At 40.7% G+C, this 13,660-nt stretch overlaps 1 protein-coding gene across 1 annotated transcript in view; it reads right to left on the reverse strand.

Moving 5' to 3' along the window:
• TMEM50B (transmembrane protein 50B) overlaps positions 1-13,164 on the reverse strand; it is a 36,872-nt gene extending 23,708 nt beyond the window's left edge. Inside the window, exon 1 of the mRNA XM_063104944.1 lies at positions 13,053-13,164. The gene's annotated coding sequence lies outside the window, so the exon portion shown is untranslated. The remainder of the gene's footprint in view (positions 1-13,052) is intronic.
• Positions 13,165-13,660: the final 496 nt, after the last annotated feature.

Consider the following 13,660-nt stretch of genomic DNA (forward strand, 5'->3'; position numbering starts at 1 on the left):
GTAGAGGAAGAACAAACTGAGCTGGATTTTGAAGCACCAATAGGAGTTTGTCAGATAAAAAAGAAATAAAATATGCAAAATTATATAGGTCCAGAGTGTAAGAACCCAAATGCCCCAAGGGATCACACCCTGATCACATAAGTCCTTCTCAGCCACACCCCATCATGGCGCTGGTTGCCCTCTAAGCAGGGATTGTATTTTAAGCCAATCAGCCTTCCCTAGAAGCCCTATATATATGTGTGTGTGCCGCCTAATAAACGAGCTCTCTCCGGTGGATCGTCAACTGGTGTCGACTCATCCTTTCACAGAGGACAACAGGGTAAAGTTTAAGGTATTTTAGAGAGTAATAATGATTAACCTGTTTGGGACAAGATCATGAAGGATTTTTCAGCCTACTCAAGCCTGAACTCTATCTTCTAAGCCAGGCACTGGCAAACTTTTTCTGTAAAGAACTAGATAGTATACATTTTAGGTTTTGTGGACCATACAGTCTGTCACAACTACTCAACTCCACTGTTGTAGCATGAAAGCAGCCCTACACAATACATGAAAAAATGAGCATGGCTGTGTTCCAATTTACAAAACAGGCAGCAGGCCAGACTTGCCCATAGGTTAGTTTGTGGATCCTTGCTCTAAGCAATAGAGAACCACCAAAGGTTTGTAAGCAAGGAAGTGACAGGATCAAATCTGTGACACAGGAGAAAATTCTGGTAGCAGCAACATGGAAGAGGTATTGAAGAGGAATGTTAAAGAGATGCTTACCATCATTCTAGACAGGAAGAGAATAAGGATGTAAACTGAGGCTAAATTAGTACAAGTTAAGGAAAGGGTTTTTATTTGAGAAATATTAAAGAGGTATTAACAATAAATAGGAAGGAGCTAACAATGACTTCCAGGCTTCTAGGTTGGGTGCCCAATGGCTGGTGAGAGACTGCTAATCAAAACAGGGACTGCTAAAAGGAAGAAAAGGAGATCCCAGTTAGTTTGGGCATGATGCATTTGATATGACTGAAGGACATTTAGGTGGAGATGTACAGAAGACAGCTGAAATCTGAGAGAGTAGTTTTAGTCAAAGATACAGATTAGAGGTTCTTGGTAATTAAGTGATAACTGAAATCATCAGGGCATCTAAGGTATCACAGGAAGGAAAAACAGAAGAGAACTGAGTACTGAATCAGTGTTCATCTCTCTCATTTCCTCTCTTCCTTGGATTACTGAGTCCTTGGTATTATAGCAGACCTACACATATAAGGGTATTTAATCAGCACAAAACTCCTCTAGAGCATATTCTAAATATTTACAGAATGTCTCCTACAAGCAAGGCACTGTAGGGGAAAGTAGAGATTAATAAAACCTATGGGGCCAGCCCATGGCTCACTTGGGAGAGTGTGGTGCTGATAATACCAAGGCCACAGGTTCGGATCCCTATATAGGGATGGCTGGTTAGCTTACTTGGGAGAGCGTGGTGCTGACAACACCAAGTCAAGGTTTAAGGTCCCCTTACCGGTCATCTTTTTAAATAAATAAATAAATAAATAAATAAATAAATCTTAGTCCTCTTCATTAGGGGATTTACATGCTAGCAGATATATCAATTAACACTTTTAAAAACTAAATTATAATCTGTACCATTAAAAATCTGTTGCAAAAAAATCAGTAGATTAACAAAATTAAAATAAAAACGCCATTCAAAATATTAGACCTACGTAGCCAGAGCAAAACAAGTTGACTGAAATGAAACAAAAATGGAATCTACATCTTCCCCATTATTACTACTACTAGCTGTTAGTTATAGAGTGCTTATAAAGATGCTAGGCTCTTTATAGACTACTCCATTCAATCCTCAAAGAAATTCCTTACAGGGACTATTCCATTCAATCCTCACAAACATGCCACAGCAGTTACTATTATTAACCCAATATTACTGAAAAGGTTTAGAGAATAGTTAACTTGCCAAGATCACACAACTAGCAAGGAGGAAAATCAGGCTTTCCACTGAAGTTCAGATCTGATTCCAAAATCTGTGTTTATGACCGTTATGCTATATTGCTGCCCATCATCATATACATTTTCACAGCATTTCTCTCATTTCAGATTTCATGGGAAGAAAATTACAATTTCACTGCCTGTGGTGAAAAAAGCAAGAAGAACAAGAATATGAAGACTAAAAAGCCCCAACTTAGGGGAACATTGTGATCATTTGGAAATAGAAGAAAGCAGTCCAATGAGGCCTACAATGAACTTAATTATTACTGTTGATTCAAACCTTGCCAAAGGAGTCTGGAGAATATAGTGTCTTCTTGAGTTAGCTATAAACCCAGCTTCTAGGCACTCACACTGTGAAAGTTTTATAGGCCTTAAAATCCAACAACATGAATTATTCAGAGATTTAAGTACTTTTGGAAAAGACATTTTACATATTTAATCTGAGAGAATTCTTACTTGCCTTCTGAATTATAACACATATAACAAGAATAAAACTTAGTAAGCTTCATCAATTTTGGTAAAATATTCAAATCTAAAACCAAAGTAAAAGATAGGGAGCATAATTCTTAAAGAGACTTTAATTTTATAACTTTATAACCTCCCCCAGTAATACCCTCATTAACAACTTTTAATTATTCAAAATGTGGATTATTTGGTGAATCCTCCCCTCCAATGCTTCTCTATAAAGTTAATTCACAAATTTAAATGTCCAGTCTCAGATCCATATATCAAACTACCTGCTTTATATCCCCTGTCCAAAGTCACCTTAAAATCAACATGCCCAAACCTGAGTTCATGATCTCCTCCAAACCTGATCCTGTTCCAGGATTCCCTACAATGAATGAACTGTCATTCCTCCAGTTAGACAACCCAAAAACCCAGGTATTATCCTTGCTACTTCTTTCTTACCTCTCATATCCAATCCATCACCTGAATGTGCCTCCTAAATAGCTCTTGAGTCTAACTGTCTTCATCTCCACCAACACCATGACCTGAGTACTATTCTTTCTCACTTCTCATTAAAATAGCCTCCCAACTGATCTAGCCACACCCACTATCAATATGTTCTCCATACTAGAGCTGGAATGATTTTTGTTATTAAAAAAAGCACAAACTGGACTGGCTGGTTAGCTCAGTTAGAGTGCAGTGTTGATAACACCAAGGTCAAGGGTTCAAATCCCTGTACCAGCCAGTAGCCAAAAAATAAAATATAAAAATTAAAAAATTAAAAAATTACAAAGTACAAATCTGGTGTCTCCCTCCTGCTTAAAACATTTAATTGCCTTCCCATTTGTTTTACAATAAAGACAGAACTCTACAGAATGGCCCAGTTCCTCCTCTAACATATTCCCTCTTTTTCCTCCAGTCACACTGGTGCCTCATACTTGATAAATCACCCCACCTAAAACTCACACACTCTCTCTTTGATATCTTTCCATCCCCAGCTCACCTAAATAACTCCCACTCATACTTCAGATGTCAGCTTAGTCCCCAGTTTTCAACTCAAATATCACCTTTCCCTTCATTCATTCATTCATTCACTTAACATTTATTTTCAGAGCGCCTACTACACACAGTGTTCTGGACACTTAAGATATATCAATGTTAGAGTACAGCCTAATAACACCAAGGTCATGGGTTCGGATCCCCACACCAGTCAGCTGCCTCCCAAAAATAAAAACGAACAAACAAAAAGATAAATCAATGAACCAATAAAAAGTACTGGCTATGTGAAGCTTTAGTGGAGGGAAGGAGAAAGAGACAATAAACATAATAAAATAAGTAACATATACTATGTGAAAAGGTGTTGTTAAATGCCATGGGGAAAAAATAGAGCAGAGCAAGGGGCTTAGATGTACAGGTAGTAGTAGGATCAGCTGAAATATCAAATTGGCGGTCAAGGTAGCCACTTCTGAGAAGATGTCAGCTGAGCAAAGACTTGAAGGTGGGGAAGGAGTTAGCCACGGGGATATCTGACAAGGAGAAAAACAGCCAGGGCAAAGGCTCTAAAGGCAGTGCCTGGATATTCAAAGAGCAACATGGAGAGGTCAGTGTGGCTGGAGTGAATGAGAGAGGAAAGTAGAAAATGAGATCAGAGAGGTAACAGGGGCAAAGGACAGATCACTACAGAGCTTCACGGGCCACTGTGAGAACTCTGGTTTTTACTAATTAAAATAAGGAGCCATAAGAAGGTTTTGAGCAGAGTAACTTTTTTTTTTTTTAAAGATGACCGGTAAGGGGATCTTAACCTTTGACTTGGTGTTGTCAGCACCATGCTTACCCAGTGAGCCAACCGGCCATCCCTATATGGGATCCGAACCCGTGGCCTTGGTGTTATCAGCACCACACTCTCCCGAGTGAGCCACGGGCCTGCCCTGAGCAGAATAACTTCTAAAAGTATCCCTTTGGCTGCTGTGGGAAGAACAGACTGTGAGGGTAACTGTGGGAAGAGAGAAATTAGTTAGGAGGCTACTGAAATAATCCAAGTGAAAGATGATACTGACTTTCATGGCCTCCTGGCTCCATGAGAAGATCTAATTCCCCTATTATTTCACTATTAATCTTATTATTTCATTAAACCTTCCTCCTCCTATAGAGAGTAAGCTCCATGAAGAACAGTCCTAGTCCATTTTTGCTCACCATAGTTTTCCCAGAGCCTAGCACAGTGCATGGCACACAACAGGCACTCAAATACATGTTGACTCAAATACATGTTCAATGACTGAATCTATTAAAGCTTTCAAAATGTGAAATGCAATACATTATTATTCTATCACAAAAAGAAATAAAGTCAACTGTATACCTAAATTTATTTAAATTGACAATTTATACATACAATATGATTTGTCAAATAGAAATAGGAAGGAAGGAAGGAAGGAAGGAAGGAAGGAAGGAAGGAAGGAAGGAAGGAAGGAAGGAAGGAAGGAAGGAAGGGGAAGAAAGGAGGGATAGAAGGAGGGAGGGAAGGAGGGAGGGAAGGAAGGAAAAAAGGAAAGGAAAGGAAAGGAAAGGGCAACAATTTATAAAAGGTGGTAATAAGAAACATCAATTCAATAAGGAAAATAAATTCTGCTGTGACAATATATTCAAACACATTATTTCTTAAAATCATCCTCCTTGCTTCCTTAAGTCCATATGCTACCAGAATTTTCTCTCTAAAGCTCAAATTGTATTATGCCATTCACTTTAAAACTTTCAACACTCTGTAATATGAAGTCCAACATATACAGAGTACTTACAGTCTTCTTCTAATATAGCTTTCTTATCTCCATTATTCTGACACCATTCTACTTCAGCCATAAAGAAATAGAAGGGAGAAGGCAGCTGATGCCTGTTGAATAGCTGTTGGTTAAGAAAACTGCTAAATACATATATACACATACATACATATACATACATGCACATATATGAAAAAAAATTTTTTTACACACAAACTCACATGCACATATACAGTGCTCTCTCTCCTTGGAATGCCCCTTTCATCTCTTGGCTACAGGCAAACTTCCAGTTCAACCTTCACAACACACATCAAATGTTACCTTCTATAGGCAGGATTAAATTAAATACTTCAATGAGCAGTTTTCTGGTTTTTGTGTTTGTTTTAATCATTGCACATCATATTGAAGAGCAATTATTTGGTGTGCATGCTTGCCAAAGGGTACTTGTAGTTCCCAAAAACAGGTCCATGGACTAGTGATTGCCAGGCTAACTTCACAGTAACTTAGTAAGTTTAAGGAAAAAAAAAAAAAAAAAAGGGTGGGGGTAATTGGAACCCACCCCTAAAGACCAGAAAGTCAGGAGTAAGGCCAGGGAACCTATTTTGAAAACTCTCCAGGTGAACGTGATGATCAGCAAAGTTTGGGAATCACTGCACCAAATTACCCAAAGGCCCTTCTGTTGCCAAAATTTTAAGTCTCATCGTCTCTCCAGTTCTAAGGAAGTCTTCAAGAGCAATATGAGGTACATTCTTCAAAAGATCTCATCACTAATTTCATCTACGTCAAAAACATACTATTAACAAATCAAGTGAAATGTGTGAAACTTTATTGATTATGGTTCAAAAAAAAAAAATTTTTTTTTTAAAGCAGTCTTGGGCCATTAGGAAAATCTGAACACAGGTCAGACATTAGAGGATATTACAGAACTATTTCCTTGGATGTGATAATGGTAGAACTGTGGGTCTGTAAAGAGAATGGCCTTATTTTTAGGAAATACATTGTGACAGTCTGAATGTTTGTGTACCCCCAAAATTCATGTGTTAAAATCCTAACCCCGAAGGTGATGGGATTAGGAGGTGGGAGATCTTTGGGAAATGATTAGATCTTGAGGGTAGAACCTTCATGAATGGGATAGTGCCCTTATAAAAGAAGCCTGAGAGAGACCCTCACAAATTCCATCATGTGAGGACAAATCTAGAAGGTTTTGTCTATGAACCAGAAAGACCACCAGACACCAAATCTGCTGATGCCGTGATCTTGGACTTCCCAGCCTCCAGTACTGGAAAAATAAATTTCTATTACTTATAAGCTACCCAGTTTATGGTATTTTGTTATACCGGCCTGAATAGACTAAGACAGGAAATTGGTACCAAGAGTGGGCATGCTGCTGTAACAAATAACTAAAAATGTAGAAATGGCTTTGGAAATGGGAACATAAGTAGAGGCTGAAAGAGTCTGAAGGTCCAAAAAAGCCCACATTGCTGTGAATGAACCATCAAAGGTGACTCTGGTGAGGGCTGAGAAGGAAGAGTAGATTGAGCTTTAATCTTCTTAGAGAATACCTAAGTGGTTAGGAACAGAATATAGATGGAAATACTAATTACTGTAAGGCCATTCTGATGATGTATTAGACAGAGATGAGGAACATGTTACTGGACAATGGAGGAAAGATGACCCTTGTTACAAAGTGGTAAAAAAAAATTTGGTTGAATTGTGTTCATGTTCTAGTATTTTGTGGAAGATAGTACTTTGTGAGTGATGAAATTGGATATTTGGTTGAAGAAACTTCTAAGCAAAGTGTTGAAGGTGTGGTTTTGCTTCTCTTGAATGCTTATAGTAAAAAGCAATAAGACAGAAATAACTTAAAGATAGAATTGCTAATAAAAAGAGAAACAGAACTTAAAAAGTTGGAAAATTCTCAGCCTATCCATACTGGAAAAAATTAGAAAGCTTGCTCAGGAGAGAACAAAGTTATGGCCAAATGAACATTTAATAAGATTAGTATGTCAGCCATCTCAGTGGAAACTGCCAGGTGTTACTTATCAAGAAAACAAAAGAATGACCCTGGAGACAATTCGGAAATCATCAGGGCTGCCACCCCCTTCACAGGCCCAGAATGCAAAAGCCCTAAGAAGACACACATGCTCACATATTTAGGGGTGAAATGTCCATGTCAGCAACATACTATCAAATGGTTAAGCAAAATAATAATAGATAAAGCAAATACGGTGAAATGTTAACAATGCTCTGTATGCTTAAAAATTTTTATAAGAAAAAGTTGAAAAAATAGAAAGGCATACATCATGAATTGCCACATAAATGCAGATGACTACTACACAATCCAAGAGGTGATCCAGCCATAGCAAAATGCCACTCATTCAGAGAAACTGGTTGCAGGGTCACACTTTCAACCCACATAAGTAAAAGGGAGCCCTACTGGCAAACAGTACTGGAAAAGAAAAGGCATTATTAAGATGAGTTCAGAAAAGGCCTGTAGTAAGAATATTTCTAAAGGGCACAAAGAAAGTGAACCACCTTGAAGTATTAAGGAACATCTTCCAGCATTAGCCACCACAGAGGTGGCTAAAAGTATGGGTTTTGGAGTTGGCACTGACCTGGGCTCACTCCCACATACAGCCTCTTCCCAGCTGTGCCTACTTGGACAAGTTCATTTATACATTGCACTCTTCCCAGAATAGCTGCTATGTGCTAGATATTGTTTGAGCTCTATACCTCCCCAGGCTAAGGTCTTCTGGTGTGTAACTGGGATAATGACAGCATGTCCCTCAGAAAGTGAGAATTAATGAGAACAGTGTGCACACATGAACACTCAATCCTGTCAACCAACCACAAAGATGGCTCACATGCATATGACTGCTCTGTAGAGGACATTCTTTTCCTGACAGCGCTACTATTACTCTCAGTTTGAGAAAAACTATTACTATTTCTGTGTGGAGATGGTAGATTGTTCCCTCCTGAAACGCCACTAATACTACAGGAAAGGGAATTTTTAAATAAAGAAGTCATCAAATTCTAACGATGGGAAGAACACGAGACAAGAGCAATAAAAGTGTGAAAGCTGAAAAGCAGATGAACAATGATAACTGCTTTAGCATACCGAAGAGTGCCAAATTCCAAGGCGGCATTGGGAAAAGGTGAGAACCAACCCAGTAAAGACTGGGGGAAACAGTTGTAAAACAGATCCCCAAATGCTATCCCTTCTCTCTTCATGGTGTTGGCAACTGCTCCTTCCATATCCTGACAGAAGTCTGAAATTTTTTCCTACTTCCTGTGTTCTAGACTGGGAGATACCAGACACAATGGAAGATGTGGGTATCATACTGAAAACTGGACATAAGGGAATATATGCTAAATGGGGAGAGTTTCAGCCTCTGTTCTGGCTCAGGAGACTAGCAGCAAGATCCTTTCCTTCCAGGCAGGGAAATTCTTCTCTGGAGAACCTGCTGAGCTCAAGAGGCAAGGTATAAAAATATTGCTATCAGGGCTCCCCCTAACAGACAGCCCAGCCAGATCACTGTGCCGGGAAACACACAGTTGACAAGCCTCATCCACACCCTCAGAGCTGTCAATCACCTTTTTAGTCCTCTCTTCTTAATCATAAGCAGAGTCACGGATTACTATACATCTAAGGTAACTCTTAATATGGAAGGCACACACAGAGTAAAAAGGCAGCTTGACAGAAGCAAACTATGCAGGGAGAGAAAACTTAAAACAAAATCATTGTAACCTGAGAGATAAAAGAACATATTGCATCTATGAAACAAGAATGGGATGCTATCATAAAAAACATTGAAAGACTGAAGAAATAGCCTTTGGAATTTAAAAATGTCATAGTAGAAACTTTTTAAAACCCAAATAGAATGGTTGGGAAATAAACATTAATATAGCAGTAAGTTGAGCAAAAAAATAGAAAACAGATTTTCTAAAAAATGAGAAGACCAGTATAAAAGACTCACATATAAATAGCAGGTATTTTAGAAGAGAGACTACAAGAAAATAGAAAAAAAATAATCAACAAAATATTTCAAAAATCTTTCCCCAGAATAGAAGTTCATATATTTCCAGATTTACAGGGTCCACTGAATTCTTAACCTAATGGATGAAAACAGACCCACACATCATTTTAAATTTCAAAACACTGAGGTCAAAATGTAGACTCTATACGTTTGCAGAGAGAGAAAAGTCACACATAAAGGATCAGAAATCATAATAGCTTGGAATTCTCAACAGCAACACTGGAAGCAAGATGACAGTGCAACTATAACATCAAAACTCTGAAGGAAAATTATTTCCAACCAAAATTCTATTACTAGCCAAATTATCTATAGAGTATGAGGGTAGAATCATAACTTATTCAGACACACAACATCTCCAGAAAACGTTAACTCTTCTAGTCAAGGAGCTACTGGAGTTTGAGTTTCGTCAGAGAAAGAAAATCAATAAAAGAAAATATAGGATATAGGAAAGATTCAACAAAGAGCTAAAGAGAATCCAGCTGTGCCCCAGAAGCAGAGGATAACCAGGCCAGATTGAAACAGTATAACTCAAGAGATGAGGTCCCTGCTGCTATAGCAGATTTTTAACCTGAGGACTGACTGCTTGGGGAACCTGGCCCAGATTCCTATCTGTACTCAGCGGGGCTTGCCTTGATCTTAAGCATGTGCTGATACAATTCCTGCTCTTCTGCAAGCTCTGCAGCCTGCATCAGCAGAGGACATTGACTTCCCTCACAGAAGTTCTGCTTTGATCTACCCTGATAACTGCAGGGAGGCCATGGTCAGCTAAGAAGCAGAAAAGGCAGAGCAGCCACTCTCCCTCTGACCCTATTTCTGCCATCCTTCCAATACTTGGAAGATGCCCTCCAGATGCCCTGACTGAGGTGAACTCCATTCACTAGGACACTGACCACTGACTTCATCAGAAAGAGCCCCTGTAAATGGAAGCCAAAGGCATTCTATTCAGATCTTTTCCTGGAAGCCTTCATCTAATAGTGACAATATTGCTCTTTCCTTACTTATACAGTCAAGTATGAGTTTATGATTATAAAACAAAAATGTAATCCCAAATTTAGAAAGCACTTGCATTTTCTAATAAACCTGTTTGGACCTCATCCATGCTCTGGGGGATTTAACTTTGTTATCCCAGTTTATTTAATTAACAATCCACTATTAATAAAGACACAGATAGTGTACAGTTCTGTAAGATTTGCGTTTAACCACAGAATAAGTTGTTATGACTTACAGCTTGGTAGAGAAAATTAATCCCAAACATATTATAATTTTGTTGCCCAACTATATCTAACTTAGCAATTTTATTGAGACATTTTTTTCCCTGTGAACTACATTAATATCTATTCTTTTAACTCTCTTAAAATTTGCTCTTTGTGGTACTCTCAAAAACATAAAAAAAAAACTCTGAAACACATTCACTATTTGTATGAGAATTTTGTTTTTAACACTGTTCATTCAAAACTAAATACACTGTTTAGGATAGAGGGATGTGTGTTTGTGTGTGTGCTTTTATGTATATATGTGTAAATATATATGTATGTGGATTTATGCATGTACGTGTAAAGCTTATTTAAAAAGCAAGAGAAAGATTAACACAAAATCAGGGTAGAGGCTATCTCTGGAAGAAAAATGGAAATGTTATGTTTCTTAATCTCATGGTGGATATAATGATGATCATTGCAATAGCATTCTTTAAATTATATATATGTCCCATACACTTTTTTCATAACTGAGATACATTTTGCAATAAAAGAAATTTATTTTTAAAAAGAACAAGCATTTCTGTTACTGTTGCATTTTCAAGGGGATTACCACAGGATGTACACAAAATGTCTATTCATTTGTCTTCTTGAAGGCCCTCACTATTCATTCCTGCCACGCCAATCAAATGTTAGGCAATATAATCTTAAGGTTAACAGACTAAATGGTAACAACGTTAGTAAATGTACCATTATTTAACACAGTCCTCAAATTTTTCTCTGACCCAGTATCTAAATAGAAAAGGATACACAAATTCTAATTCACTTAATGCAAATAGACTTAGCTACTATCTTTAAATTATAAAATCTCTAAGTTTTAAAAAGATTCTTTGAAATAATATACTAACGTGCAATAAACTGTCTAAATTATCTACGTGAAACTTATCCTACAATGCCAAAAGGATTTTCATACAGCAAGGCTTTTAATGGCTAAAACCCAGAAACAACCAAAATGTCCATCAATATGGGACCAGAAAAATATAATAGGAGACATCCAAAAATGACATACTATGCAGCATTTAAAAAATGAGGTAGGAGTTGCTGAACAACGTTATGGTGTCACCATCCCCTCCTGGGGAGTAGAATTGAATATGTAAAGGGTGAAGAGAGATCAAGGAATTCTAACTCTTTATTTGATATACTTCTGTGCTATTTGAATTTTTTTCCATGATATTCTTCTGTAAAGCTTACATTTATTTTTACAACTTGAATGTTACTTTTATCACTGAAAAAGGCAAATAAGGATAAAATACGATAAATTCTTTACCTTGGACCCCAGAAGTGAATTCAGAATTCAAAAAAGACTAGCCAGTTAAGGTTGCTGTATGTAATCCAGAGGAGGAACTGGTGGGGCAGGGGGGAGAACGTGGGGAGGAGGGAGTATGCGAGGGTGTGTCTCTGGAAGAGGAAAAATACATCCTCACCTTTCTCTAACGAAACCTGCTTTTCCTGCTACATCAACATTCAAGATAACTTTTGGTTTTCATTTTAAGAACGAAGAGTCTTGAAACACTATGCTGGGTTAAAACGTTTAACATCTGCTCTACGTTTGAAACTTAGGCAGGTTTGAAGGACGAGAAGACAAAACAAGAGACTGAAATTAATGACAAAGAAGGATGACAAGCCTAGGAATAAGAGTCTCCGGAATTGTTAAGAAGAAAGACTTACAGTACAAGTAGGAGGGAGAGTTTGAAAGAGCGGGACACTCCGTAAAATGAAATCCATGTCTTCGACAGCGATAATGCTGATTACATGTCCACACCAAGGAGACTGGAGTTCCCGCGCCCCCTCCTCCCACCGCAGCACTAGCAGAGGGGAGCGGGCGGGCATGCTCCATCTCACTGCTCTGATTTTAAAAGGTCTTGTATTTGCCTTCCAGATGTAAGCAACCTCCAGAAGCCAAAATAGTCTTGCCCACGACTACCATTGCTACAGTGACAACTCTCCTGCTACTTCTCTAAAAGGACCCTCAACACGTAACTAATTCTCAAAAGAATTTTGTTCCTTTTCCATTTCCCCTCTCCACCTCTGTACTTGACTCTGAAACGGATGTAGTCAGAAAAGTCCACAGAACGCTGACAGATTTCTAGCAAACTGGAGAGGCGAAGAAGGGCTTGAGTCGTCCCCAGACACTCGTTCGGGCCTTAGAGGGGCGCCGCGGCCGCCGCAGAGTGTCCCATAAATCGTCCTCTCCCCTGCCGGTCGCCCTGAGAAGCTGAAAGGCACGAGCTGGAAACCTCTGCAGACCTCTCCAGTAAAAGAACTTGACGAGAGAGCGCGGCCTGCCCCGACTGAGTGGAGGTCAAGGCCGCGTCACGGCCACAGGGCGCCAGCCGGGGCAGAAGGAGGCAGAGGAAGCCCCGCCCCGCAGGTCTCCTGCACGCTCCGCGGGCCCGACTCGACCGAGAGGCGCCCGGCGCAGGGAAGACCCGGAGGGGGCGGCGCCGCAGCACCTCGTAAGTCGGGCCGAGCCTGCCGGTGGTGCCTCCCGACGCGCGGGCAGTGGGCACGATCTCCCTGGCGTCCCCCGCCGCCCGAGACCCGCAGACCGCACTCACCCGGCTTCCTCCGACGCCCAAGCCGACCCCGGCCGCGCGCGCGGAGAAGAGGCGACAGCTCCGCGGCCAGGAGGGCGTCCTCCGGCTCCACCTCAGCCCCGGGAGCCCGGAGCCGACGGCGGGCGAAAGCGAGGGTGCCGGTGGGGCGGGGCGGGGCGCCGTGCGCACCGCAGCAGCCAATCGGCGCGCAGCAAGTGGCCTGCAGGGGGCGGGGCAGAGCTTCAAGGGGCGTGGGCGAGACGCCAGTGGGCGGGGCGAGGGCGTGGGCGAGGTGCGGCCCGCGCGCTCTGCAGCGACCTATCCGCGTGCAGCAACTGGCCAGCCAGGGGTGGGGCGGGGCGGGGCAGGACGACAGCACGCCGGTTGGGAGCGCCTTGTTCTGTCCGCCTTAACGAGTCGCGGTCCGGTCTGGGCGCCTTAAGGTTTCCAGCGGCGTAAACCGCTCTCGTTTTCTTCCGTGCGGCGGTGGCCGCCGGGCTCCCACTGCTGCGTTTCTGCACGAGGACAAGTGCAGCACCTGTAAGATCACGTTCTGAGGGAGCCCAAGAACCAGAGGACAGGGTCTCCCGTTGCCTATAGGCCCATCAACATTGTCCTTGAGCTGTCCA

Source organism: Cynocephalus volans, chromosome 1, assembly GCF_027409185.1.
Source record: "Cynocephalus volans isolate mCynVol1 chromosome 1, mCynVol1.pri, whole genome shotgun sequence".
NCBI classification, from domain to species: domain Eukaryota; kingdom Metazoa; phylum Chordata; class Mammalia; order Dermoptera; family Cynocephalidae; genus Cynocephalus; species Cynocephalus volans.